Source organism: Hemitrygon akajei, chromosome 2 (assembly GCF_048418815.1).
Source record: "Hemitrygon akajei chromosome 2, sHemAka1.3, whole genome shotgun sequence".
NCBI lineage: Eukaryota > Metazoa > Chordata > Chondrichthyes > Myliobatiformes > Dasyatidae > Hemitrygon > Hemitrygon akajei.
The window spans coordinates 60,095,506-60,107,617 of record NC_133125.1 but is presented as its reverse complement, the minus strand read 5'-3'; the positions used below and the strand labels follow the sequence as shown (position 1 = coordinate 60,107,617).

At 37.7% G+C, this 12,112-nt stretch overlaps 1 protein-coding gene across 1 annotated transcript in view; it reads left to right on the top strand.

The window, feature by feature from the left end:
• The window catches only part of mtap (methylthioadenosine phosphorylase), a 183,871-nt gene that overhangs the window by 88,389 nt on the left and 83,370 nt on the right, over nt 1-12,112 (top strand). The gene's annotated exons all lie outside the window — the stretch shown is intronic.

Here is a 12,112-nt window from a genome sequence, read left to right as displayed (position 1 = left end):
ATGGATTTTAGTGTCACTCATGGAAACCTGGACAAAAGTTAAGATCCTGTAGGACTGAAGGAAGATGGCATATCCCCTTAGTGGCAGGGGATATGGAATTGGTGTTGATGGGTATTTATGTGACTGGAAAACTGCTACCAGTCAGAGGCCAAAAGAACCAATCCTTGGCCCCTCATTGCAGCATTTACTAATAATTTCAACTTAAATATCACAGATGTGATAATCAATTGATGAAAAAAGTAGCCGTGTAGCTTACATTGAGACTGCAGATAATATAAATGGTCTGATTGATTGGCCAATTGAAATGAAACTTAATCCTTGAGTTGCCGTCTTGAGACATGGGGGTAATTTTAGTGTTAGATTGCTTGCTTGCCTCTTTTTGGCTTTTTTCCTGGGGTTTTGAGGGTGGAGGGAGGGGGATTTTTCTTCTTTCTTTTCTTTTTGCTTGCTTTATGCTTAGTTTTACTTCATGGGCTCATATGAAACTACAAAAATGGTTGCAGTGCCGTGACTTCCGGTTCCTCCTTAAACTTACTTCCCTCTTCCGGATTCATGAGTTCATCTTTTTTTTTAACCTTATGTGTTAATTGTAATAAATATTGTCAATATGGATAGGGTTATTAATTTTGTTTCTTGGAATACTAATGGTTTAAATCATCCGATCAAACGGAAAAAACTATTCAAAGTATTCCATAGAATGAATGCTAATGTTATCTTTGTACAGGAGACTCATGTAAGGAAGGTGGATAGTCAACGCTTTTTTAGGTTTTGGAAAGGCCAACAATATCACTTGAATTCTCAAGCCAAAGTAAGAGGCGTTTCCATTTTTATAGATTCTTCAACCTCCTTTATACACCATGAAACAATTTCAGACCCTCAAGGTAGATTTTTGCTTATTACTGGTCTACTTTTTAATCAAAAAGTTGTTTTAGTTAATGTTTATGCTCCAAACACTGATTGTCCTGAATTTTTTAAGTGTCTATTTACATCCTTTCCCAATTTGAATCAGTATAGGCTGATAATGGGTGGGGATTTTAACTGTTGTTTAAACCCTTCGATGGATAGATCCAAGCCCACCCAAGCTCTTCCGAATAAATCGGCCTCTCTTATTAATTCCTTTATGACTGATTCAGCAATTTTCGAAATTTGGCGTTTTTTACACCCCAATGACAAAGAGTTTTCATACTTTTCTCATGTTTATCATAATTATTCAAGAATTGATTACTTTTTCATTGATCACCGTTTACTTACAGATGTTATCGATTGTAAATATGACACTATTACCATTTCTGATCATGCACCTTTGAAGCTATCTATTAAGATAATGGATTCATCTATTAATGCTAAATCTTGGAGGTTCAACTCTATTTTATTGCAGGACTTAGATTTTGTTAATTTTATCAAACAACAAATTGATTTGTTTTTCTCAACAAATTCTACAGCAGAGATCTCTAGTGGAATTTTATGGGACACTTTTAAAGCATTTATTCGTGGACAGATTATTTCATACTCTGCTGGAGTTAGGAAATGAACTAATTCTAAAATATTAACATTGGTTGATAAAATCAAAGCAATTGATAAGATTTATTCAGTGACCCCCAGCAAAGAACTTTATAAAGAAAGAGTAGAACTTCAAATGGAGCATAGTTTGTTATTATCCTCTTCGATTGAAAATCAGTTAATTAAATCTAGAACCCAGTTTTATGTATATGGAGATAAGTCTGGCAAATTATTGGCTAATCAATTGAAAACTGCTTTGGTTAAACGACAGATTACTAGGATTCGTAAACAAGATGGCACTCTGACGATCGACCATAAAGAGATAAATAAAGCCTTTCAAGATTTTTATAATTCCTTATATCAATCAGAATTTGCTGAGGATTCTTCTATAATAGATGAATTTTTAAGAAAATTGAATATTCCAAAATTAACAGTAGAGGATAGTGTATTCTTAGATACACCTATTACAGAAACTGAAATAAAAAAGGCTATTTTTTCAATGAATTCCGGTAAAGCTTCTGGTCCAGATGGTTATACTGCAGAATTTTTAAAATCCTTTTCCTCTATACTTTCTCCTTGGCTTTGTAAAATTTTTAAAGATGCATTAATTATAGGCAAATTGCCACAATCTTTTTATGAAGCTTCTATTTCTTTAATTCTTAAAAAAGATAAAGACCCTATTGAATGTGCATCCTATCGGCCTATATCCTTGCTGAATACAGATTTTAAGATTTTTAGTAAAATTTTGGCTACTAGATTAGAAAATATATTACCTCGAATCATTTCTGAAGATCAGACTGGATTTATTAAAAATCGCTATTCATCTTTTAACATTAGAAAATTAATTAATATTATTAATACTCCTTCACCCAAAATACCAGAATGTGTCATTTCTTTAGATGCTGAAAAAGCATTTGATAGAGTTGAATGGCCATATTTATTTAATATGTTGCAGCATTTTAATTTTAGTTCAAAATTTATATCATGGATTAAATTAATATACTATAAACCCTTGGCTTCGGTTTTTACCAATAATCAAAGATCTCCTTTTTTTCAGCTATTCCGTGGTACAAGGCAAGGTTGTCCTTTAAGTCTTTTACTATTTGACATTGCTTTGGAACCTTTGGCTATAGCCATTCGTGAATCACCTAATATTTTGGGTATTACTCGTGGGGAGGGGACGTATAAGTTATCATTATATGCTGATGATTTGTTACTATACATATCTGACCCTGAGAGATCTATTCCTGCTATTTCGTCCTTGCTTGCTCAGTTTAGTAACTTTTCTGGTTATAAATTGAATTTTAATAAGAGCGAATTATTTCCATTAAATATGCAAGTTCCAATTTATAAACATTTACCATTTAAAGTTGTTACAGATTATTTTACTTATTTAGGTATTAAAATTACTAAAAAACATAAAGATTTATTTAAAGCTAATTTTTTACCCTTAATTGACCAAATTAATCAACTTGCTACCAGGTGGTCTCCACTATCTTTGTCATTGGTTGGTCGAATTAATGCTATTAAGATGATGGTATTACCCAAATTCTTATATTTATTTCAAGCATTACCAATTTTTATTCCTAAATCTTTTTTTGATATTATTGACTCCAAAATATCTTCTTATCTGGCAGAATAAAAATCCTAGACTAGGCAAAAAATATTTACAGAAGCCTAAGAAGGAGGGCGGTTTGGCTTTGCCAAACTTGAGATTTTACTATTGGGCAGTTAATATACGATATTTAATATTTTGGACACAAGAATCGACTTTAGCTGCTTGCCCACAATGGGTAAATTTGGAATGTAAATCTGTACAAGACTTTTCATTGTTTTCAATTTTAGGATTTTCACTTCCTTTTTCTTTATCTAAATAAACAAATAACTAATCCTATAGTCAAATATACATTGCGAATTTGGTTTCAATTTTGTAAATTTTTTGGTTTGAATAAGTTTATTTTATCATGCCCTATAATATCTAACTTTTTTTCGGCCCTCTTTTATGGATCAAGCTTTTCTTTTATGGAAAACAAAAGGTATAGCATGTTTTCGTGATTTGTTTTTGGATGATAGCTTTATGTCCTTTGAACAGCTATCTAATAAATATAATTTACCTAAAACCCATTTTTTTAGATATTTGCAAGTTAGAAATTTTTTGTATAATGAGTTACAGTCTTTTCCGAAACTATGTCCATTGGACATTACGGAAAGAATTTTAGCTCTGAATCCTTGTCAAAAGGGTTTAGTAGCTGTCATTTATAATATGATCATGAAAGTACAGCCAGAAGTATCAGAAAAAATTAAGAAGGAATGGGAAGAAGAACTTCATTGTCTTATATCCACTGAGCAGTGGGAGAAAATTTTACTATTAGTCAATTCGTCCTCTATTTGTGCTAAACATGCCCTAAAACAATATTCTCATGTTAATCCAACCTGTGACAGATGTCATTCTAATGTTGCTTCATTGACCCATATGTTTTGGTCTTGCCCTTGTTTGCAAAATTACTGGAAAGATATTTTCAGTATTATTTCAAGAGTTCTAAATATCAATTTCCAACCGCATCCTATTACTGCAATTTTTGGTTTACCAATGGTGGATAATAGTCATTTATCCTCTTCATTTCGATGAATGATTGCATTTGTTGCATTAATGGCTAGAAGATCTATTTTATTGAATTGGAAAGAAATTAATCCTCCAACTATATTTCAGTGGTTTTCTCAAACTATCTCTTGTTTGAGCTTAGAAAAAATTAGAAGTGTTGTTTTTGATCCTTCAGTTAAATTTGAAGAAACTTGGAGACCATTTATTCAACATTTTCATATGAGTTAAATTGTCTTTTCCTAAACCTCACTTTTATTATCCTTAATTATTTGGATGGAGGTTCGGAGTTATTGGCACTACTGTATATATCTAACATTATGCAATGGCCCATGTTGGTTAGTGTTTTTTTTCTTCTCTTTTTTTGGGTTTTTTTTTTCTTTATATTTCTTTTGTTCATATATACTATGAGTTTGGGAGGCTATATATATTGATTATTATATATTTGAATGTCTACTTAAACTATCAACTATGTACTCTCAAACACTTTGTATTCATGTTTCATTTATGTTTGCTTAAAAATTAATAAAAAGATTTAAAAAGAAAGAAAAAGAAACTTAATCCAGTGGATGAGAGTGCATTAGGAAGGAGCAACAAGTCTAAGAATTACATGATAAATTAGAGGATACCGAACACTCTGGAGGAACAAGGGGTTCATGGAACATCCTTAAAGCTATTATCATTGACATTGAGATCATTCTCCAGCCAATTCAGTTCATTCCACATAATATTAATTGGCAAAGAGAACTGGATGTAGTAAAGGCTATGGGATCATAAAATGTGCAAAGCTGTAGATTGAATTTCTGCCTGCCAGAACTGTATTCAAGCAGTTGCAACTATTTGACAATGTATAAAAGTGTCTGGGTGCTCATAAAAAAGCAGGATGGCTACAATTTGGCTGTTTACTGCCAAATCATTCTATTCTGAATCATCAGCAAAATCATCAATGCCATTAAGCTGCCCTTATTCATGTATTGTTGGTGACGGTAGAGGCCAGTTCTGCATCTGCAGACTCTGGGGCAGCAGGGACATGGGAACAGCTGGGGTGAGGCACTTGGGTACTAGGTTCCTTCCTGTGTCTCCTCTTCACCATTCATGGACCTTAACCTCTCACTGCTACAGTCGGAGGTTCCCACCTGCTTCAGAGGGCATTGATTGTACCAGTGCCCAATGATTGATCATTGTGGAGCTCACATCTACTATGATGAAGTGCTTTGGGAGTTGGTTCATGGCTCGAATTAACTCCTCAGAATCAGAATCGGGTTCGATATCACTGGCAAATGTCATGAAATTTGTAGTTATGTGGCAGCAGTACATTGCAATTCATAATAATAAACCTACAAATTACAGTAAGAGGTGTAAACATGCTAAAAAGTTAAATAAGTTGTGCAAAAAGAAAAAGTAGTGAGGTAGCATTCATGGGTTCAATGTGCATTCTGAATTCTGCTGGCAGAGGGAAACAAGCTATTCCTGAAGTATTCCTGATCCCTGAGAAGAGGGCATGACATGGGTGATGAAGAAGAAAGCCCTTAACTCTGAGTGGAGTCATCAGGACGCCGTCGTGATGGCATTTTTTTTTAGCAGGCTTTCTTATTTTTATGAGGCTGAGTTGTTAGCTTGAAGCTCAACCCAGCACGGATGGAAAGCGTGCAAGAGAGCCGGCTGGATTCGAACTCGGGAGCCTTCGCTCCGAAGTCTGGTGCTGATGCCACTACGCCATCAGCTGGCTACATGGGTTATCAGCATCCTTAATAATCGATGCCGCTTCTTTTGAGGCATTGCTTCTTAAAAAAGTCCTGGATGCTGGTGAGGCTCATGCACATGATGGAGCTGATTGAGTTCACCACTTTCTACAGCTTAGTTTGATACTGTGCTTGAGCAAATAACTGGACCAGCTGCAGTTTGCCTACTATTACAAGTTTACAGCAGATGTAGTCTTGAGGTGGAGAACTCGCCTTTGAAGAACCTAGACAACAGAAAAACATATGTTAGACTGCTGTTTATCAATTACAGTTTAGAGTTCAATGCTATCTTGCCCTCACTACTAATCAACAAGCTTCAAAACATGGGCCTCTTTAACCTCCCTCTGCAACTGCATCAGTTATTTCCTTATCAGGAACTAGTCAGTGCAGATCAGTAAAACATCTCCTGTTCACTGACAGTCAACTCAAGCACACGTCAAAGATGCACGCTTAGCCCACTGCTCTGCTGTCTCTACATTCATGACCGTGTGGCTAGGTGCAGTTCAAATGTTATCTGTAAACTTGTTGAGGACACCGATATTGTTGGCAGAATCTGAGATGGTGTGTACAGGGGTACAGGGATGAAGTGTACCAGGGGTAAGTTAGATCAGCTGGTTGAGTGGCGTCAGGACAACAAATTTGCACTCAATGTCAGCAAGATCAAGGAATTGATTGAGGGTTTCAGAAAGGGGAATATGAAAGAATGGACACCAATGTTAATTGAGGTTAGTGTAATCACAAGGAAGGCTCTTATTTCATCAGGAATTTGAGGAGATTTGGTATGTCACCAAAGACTTGCAAATTTCCACAGTTATTCATTGGAGAACTTTCTGACTTGATGCATCACTTGGTATGGAGGCTCCAGTGCACAGATTTGCAGGAGCCTGCAGTGTTGTAGACTCGAGGCTGAGCCCTCCCTTCCATCGAGGACGTTTTCAAAAGGTGGAAGCTCAAGAACCTGATACCTAATCATTAGACCTTTACCATTAGACAGATATCCCCTCTTTGAGTTGCTATCACTGGGGAGGAGGTTACAAGAGTCCTTACTCAATGTTTTAAGTACAGCTTCTTCCCCTCCACCATCAGATTTCTGAATGATCCATGAAACCATGAACACTACCTTATTGTTTGTCTTTTACACTAGTTATTTTGTAACTTATAGCAACTTTTATATCTAGCACTCTACTGCTACCACAATACTACAAACTTGATGACATATGTCAGTGATAATAACCTGATTCTGATTCACAATGGAGGGCTCATCCACATTGCAATACATAATAAAACTGCGAAAGGCCAAGCATTCAGATGACACAGCACAGTTAACATCGCGCTGATGATGTCTCCTAGTATGGTGATGAAACGTTAGCAAGTAAATTGCCAAGACCAGACAACAACTCAATCCAACCATAAACAATCCAAGTTACATATTTTCTGAGTTGTTTCCATGTGGATAAGTCCCCAGGGCCTGCTGGTATATGTCCCAGAATATTGAAAGTAGCAAGTGAGGAGATTGCTGGGGCTTGAGAAGAACCTTATGGTCTTCACTAGCAACATGAGGTCTCAGAGGACTGGAGAACAGCAAATAATCTACCTTTGTTCAGGAAGGGAAATGGGGATAATCCAGGCAATTACAGGCCAGAGAGCCTCAGATCAGTGGTTGATTCAAAAGAGAAAGATGTCTGAGATTGAGTATGAATTGCAAGTTTGGATTTGAAACCTACTTGCCCATAGAAGACAGAGAATGGGGAGGAAGGTTGTTATTCTTGTTGGAGATCTGTTACCAGTGGTGTTTTGTAAATATCGGTGCTGCGACCTCTACTGTTTGTAATCTAGATCAATGACTTGAATGAAAACGTAGATGGGTAGATTAGTAAATTTTCAGGTGGACATCAAGTTTGCTGAAGTTGTGGTCAGTGTAAAGGGCTATCAAAGAGTACAGTAGATCAGTGGTACATATGGGCAAAGTAGTGGCAAATGGTGTTTTATCCAAGGAGGTGTGAGGTGTTGCACTTTGGGAGGTCAAATGAAAGGAACAAGTATACAGTTAATGGTAGATCCCTTAATGGTACTGAGTACATTTGGATCTTTGAGTCCTGGTCCATCAATCACTGAAAGTGGATAATGTGATTGTTAGGGATGTTGCATGTAAGGGTAAGGAAATCATGCTACATAAAACCTTTAGTCAGACTGCACTTGAAGTATTGTGTGTGGTTCTGGTTCCCCTACTATAGGAAGGATATGGAGACATGGAGAGTGTGCAAAAGACGTTTACCAGGATGTTGACTGGATTAGAGAGTATGAGTATCGTAAAATATAGGGGGTTCTTCATCACTTAGGGAAATGGCTGAGGAGTGGCAAACGGATTTCAGTATAGATAAGAATGAGATAATGCATTCTGAAAAGTCAAAGCAGGGTGGGACATGTAAGATGAATGGTCAGACCCTGGCAGTGTTGTGGAACCAATGCATGTAGGAGTACAAATACAGAGTTCATTGAAAGCGGCATCATAGGCAAATGCTGTTAGTTTGCTGGCCTTCATCAGAAATTGAGTATAGGAGTTGGGGGGACAATATTTTGCAGTTGTATAATCATTGGTAAAGCTTCAGCATCACATCCCTGCTCTTGTATTCTAGACCTCTTGAAATGAATGCTAACATTGCATTTGCCTTCCTTACCACCGACTCTACCTGCAAGTTAACCTTTAGGATGTTCTGCACAAGGACTCCCAAGTTCCTTTGCATTTCAGATTATTGGATTTTCTCCCCGTTTAGAAAATAGTCTGCACATTTATTTCTACTACCAAAGTGATTGACCATGCATTTTCCAACATTGCATTTCATTTGCCACTTTCTTGCCCATTCTCCTAATCTAAGTCCTTCTGCAGCCTACCTGCTTCCTCAACACTATCTGCTCTTCTACCAATCTTTGTAGAACCTACTTGGAAGGATTTAGGAGAAATGCAGTTAATTGGGACTAGCTCGATGGGAACCGTGGTCAGCATGGGCTTGTTGGGCTGAAGGGCCTGGATCTGTTCTGTATTGCTTCTATGACTCTAACAGACAGATTTTCCAAGTACTATAATGAAATATCAGCCTGCAATATTAAGGTCATTCCAGGATCCAGCTGAAATGAGGTCAAGAAGATGTGGAGGGGATAGGATAGTTGTGGAAATGGTTACGTTGAGAGCTACAGCCTCTCTTCTCTCCCACCCACCCCATTAGTACTAACATTCACTCAATAGCAAGTTTGTATGTACAAGTCAAGCTAAAAGTCTGCAAATCTGAAGTCCTTCACATGTTGAAACACGTTCCAGAAAAAAAATACAATTATCAAATTTTATATACACCAACTCCAACGTCATTAATAGTGGCTCAGTTGCCATCCCAACATGCAAAAACTGCTCATCCAAATCCACCATAGGCAGCTGCTTGAATGTTTGTTTTGAAGCACATCAGACACTTCCGTTTTAAACCTCTGAGGACAGCAAACTGTAAAGGCCAGCAAAACTCAACAAGCCCAGACATAAATTATTAATACAATAAAACATGCCCAGGCATGTTAGAAATGACATCATTAGCCCTGAGGTTACAATAGCAAGAAGCTAAGGATGAAGGTCACACTGAATCTAATTTCAACTGAACTACTCTCTAAAGACTGCATTTTAGCTTTTTAAAAATAAAGTCTTCATTAAATTTTCAAATTTTTCTCTAGATACAGCAGTACAGCTTTATTAGAGGACTAAATCCAATCTTTTTTTAACCTCTGGAATCCATTAGAGTGATTGGTGTTTGTTTAACAGATTTATAAAAAGGAAATAGAATCTTTGGATCTGGATGTCACTTGTATGGCTTGCATTTATTACACTCAGGTTGTTGATGGGCAACATCTTTCTTCACCCTCTGCAGCCCTCTGGTGAATGTGCTTTCCCAGTGCTCCAGAGTAGAGAATTCTGGATTTATACGCAGTGACCCTTGGAGAAGTAAAGTCAATGTAAAATGTATTAACAAAGTACATATATGTTACCATATACAACCTGGAGGTTCATTGTCTTGCAGGTATGTACAGGAAAATGGAGAAGTACAATAGAATTTACGAAAAACTATACATAAACAAAGACTGACTGCCAACCAACATGTAACAGAAGACAAATAGTGCAAATATAAAAAAATACTGAGAGCATGACTTGCAAAAATTCTGAGCGTGAGTTTATAGATGAAGTTGTATTGAGTTGCAATGAGTGAAGTGATCCACATCGGTTCAGGAGCCTGATGGTTGTTGGGTAATAACTTCCTGGACCTGTTGGTGTCAGACCTAAGTCTTTTATGCCTCCTGCCCGATGTAAGAAGCGAGAAGTGAGGATGACCTGGATGATGGGACTCCATGAAGGTGAATGTTGCTTTCTTGTGGCAGCTCTCTATGGAAATGTGCTCAGTGGCGGGGAGGGCTTTGCCTGTGTTGGGCTGGGTTGTACGCACCATTTTCTGTAAAGTATTTCAATTCCTGGGCATTGATGTTTCCATACCAGACCATGATTTAACCAGTTAGGATTCTCTCCACTGGGCATCTATAGAAATCTGTCACAGTTTTTGGTGACATGACAAATCTATGTAAACTTCTGAGAAGTAGATTTGCTGTTGTGCTGTCTTAATGTGACACTTGCTCTTCCCAAGACAGACCCTCTGATATGATAACGCAAGGTATCTAAAGCAACTGACCCACACCACCGCCAATCCCCTGATGAGAACTAGCTCATGAACTTGCGCTTCTTCCACCTATAGTTGATAAACAGCAATATATACTCGGTGGCCAATTTATTAGGGACATCTCTACACCTGCTCGTAAATGCAAATATCTAATCAGCCAGTCGTGTAGCAGCATAGAAGCATGCAGACATGGTCAAGAGGTTTAGTCGTTCAGACCAGACATCAGAATGGGGAAGAAATGTGATCTAAGTGACTTTGACCCTAGAAGGATTGTTGGTGTCAGGAGGGAGTGGATTGAATATATCAGAAACTGCTGAACTCCTGGGATTTTCATACACAATAGTCTCTACAGTTTACAGAGATTGGTGTGATAAAGGAAAAATATCCAGTACATGGTAGTTCTGTGGGCAAGGAGGCCTTGTTAATGAGAGAGGTCAGAGGAGAATGGCCAGACTTGTTCAAGCTAACAGGAAGGTGACAATAACTCGAAAAACCATGTGTTACAACAGTGGTACACAGAAAAGCATCTCTGACCGCACATCAAATCTTGAAATGGTTGGCCTACAGCAGCAGAAGATGACAAACGTACAGGTGGTACCTAATAAAGTGTTCACTGGGTGTATTTCAACGTCTTAACTAAAAACATAGGCTGAGGCATTGCCATAGGCCTGTAACCATTCTTGACTGTAAAGAACATAAGTTTGTGAAATGCTAGGGCACTTGGAAGATGATGGGCTACTTTGTTTTGGATAGTGTTAAGCTTTTTGAGATTGCTAGTGCTGTATTTGCTTGCACAAAGACAGAGTATTCTGTCATATTCATGACTTGTGCCTTGAGGTGTTCACTGAAGGATAACCAGCCTCTGGCTTGCTCTTGTAGCCATGGCATTTAAAATGCCTTGTAAATGTATACACCCCCCTCCCACCCTTTGTATTAAAACCAGGGATTTTGATCAGTTTAACTGAGAATTTTTATTCGTGAATCACATTCTCCTTTTTTCAATGTAGAGCCTAAAATCCAGGGAAAATTGTAAAGCATGAAAAACTAAGAATTCTAAAACTCAAATGACAGCAGTTCACAAGTATTCATCCTACTTTGCTCAGTACTTAGTTGAACCTCCTTTTGCGGCTATTATAGCAGGTAGTCTTTTGGGTAAATCTCAATTAGCTTTGCAGAACTTGATGGAACAAGATTTGTCCATTCCTCCTTGCAAAATTGCTCAAGCTGTACCAGGTTAGCTGGGGAGCAGTGGTGGACAGCAATCTTGAGGTCTTGCCAGAGATGTTCGATCTGGTTAAGATCAGGATTCTGACAGGGCCACTATAAGGACATCAGTTTTCTTCATTTGAAGCTACTCCATGGTTGCTCTGGCAGTGGGCCATTGTCCTGCTGAAAGATGGAGCTTCCTCCCCAGTTTAAGCTTTCTCACAGAGGCTAGTGTTTTTATCCAGGATCTCTCTGTATTTAGCAGCATTCATCTTCTGATCAGTCCTGACCACATTTCCAGTCCCTGCTGCTGAGAAGCACCCCTATAGCATGATGCTACCTCCACCATACTTTACAGT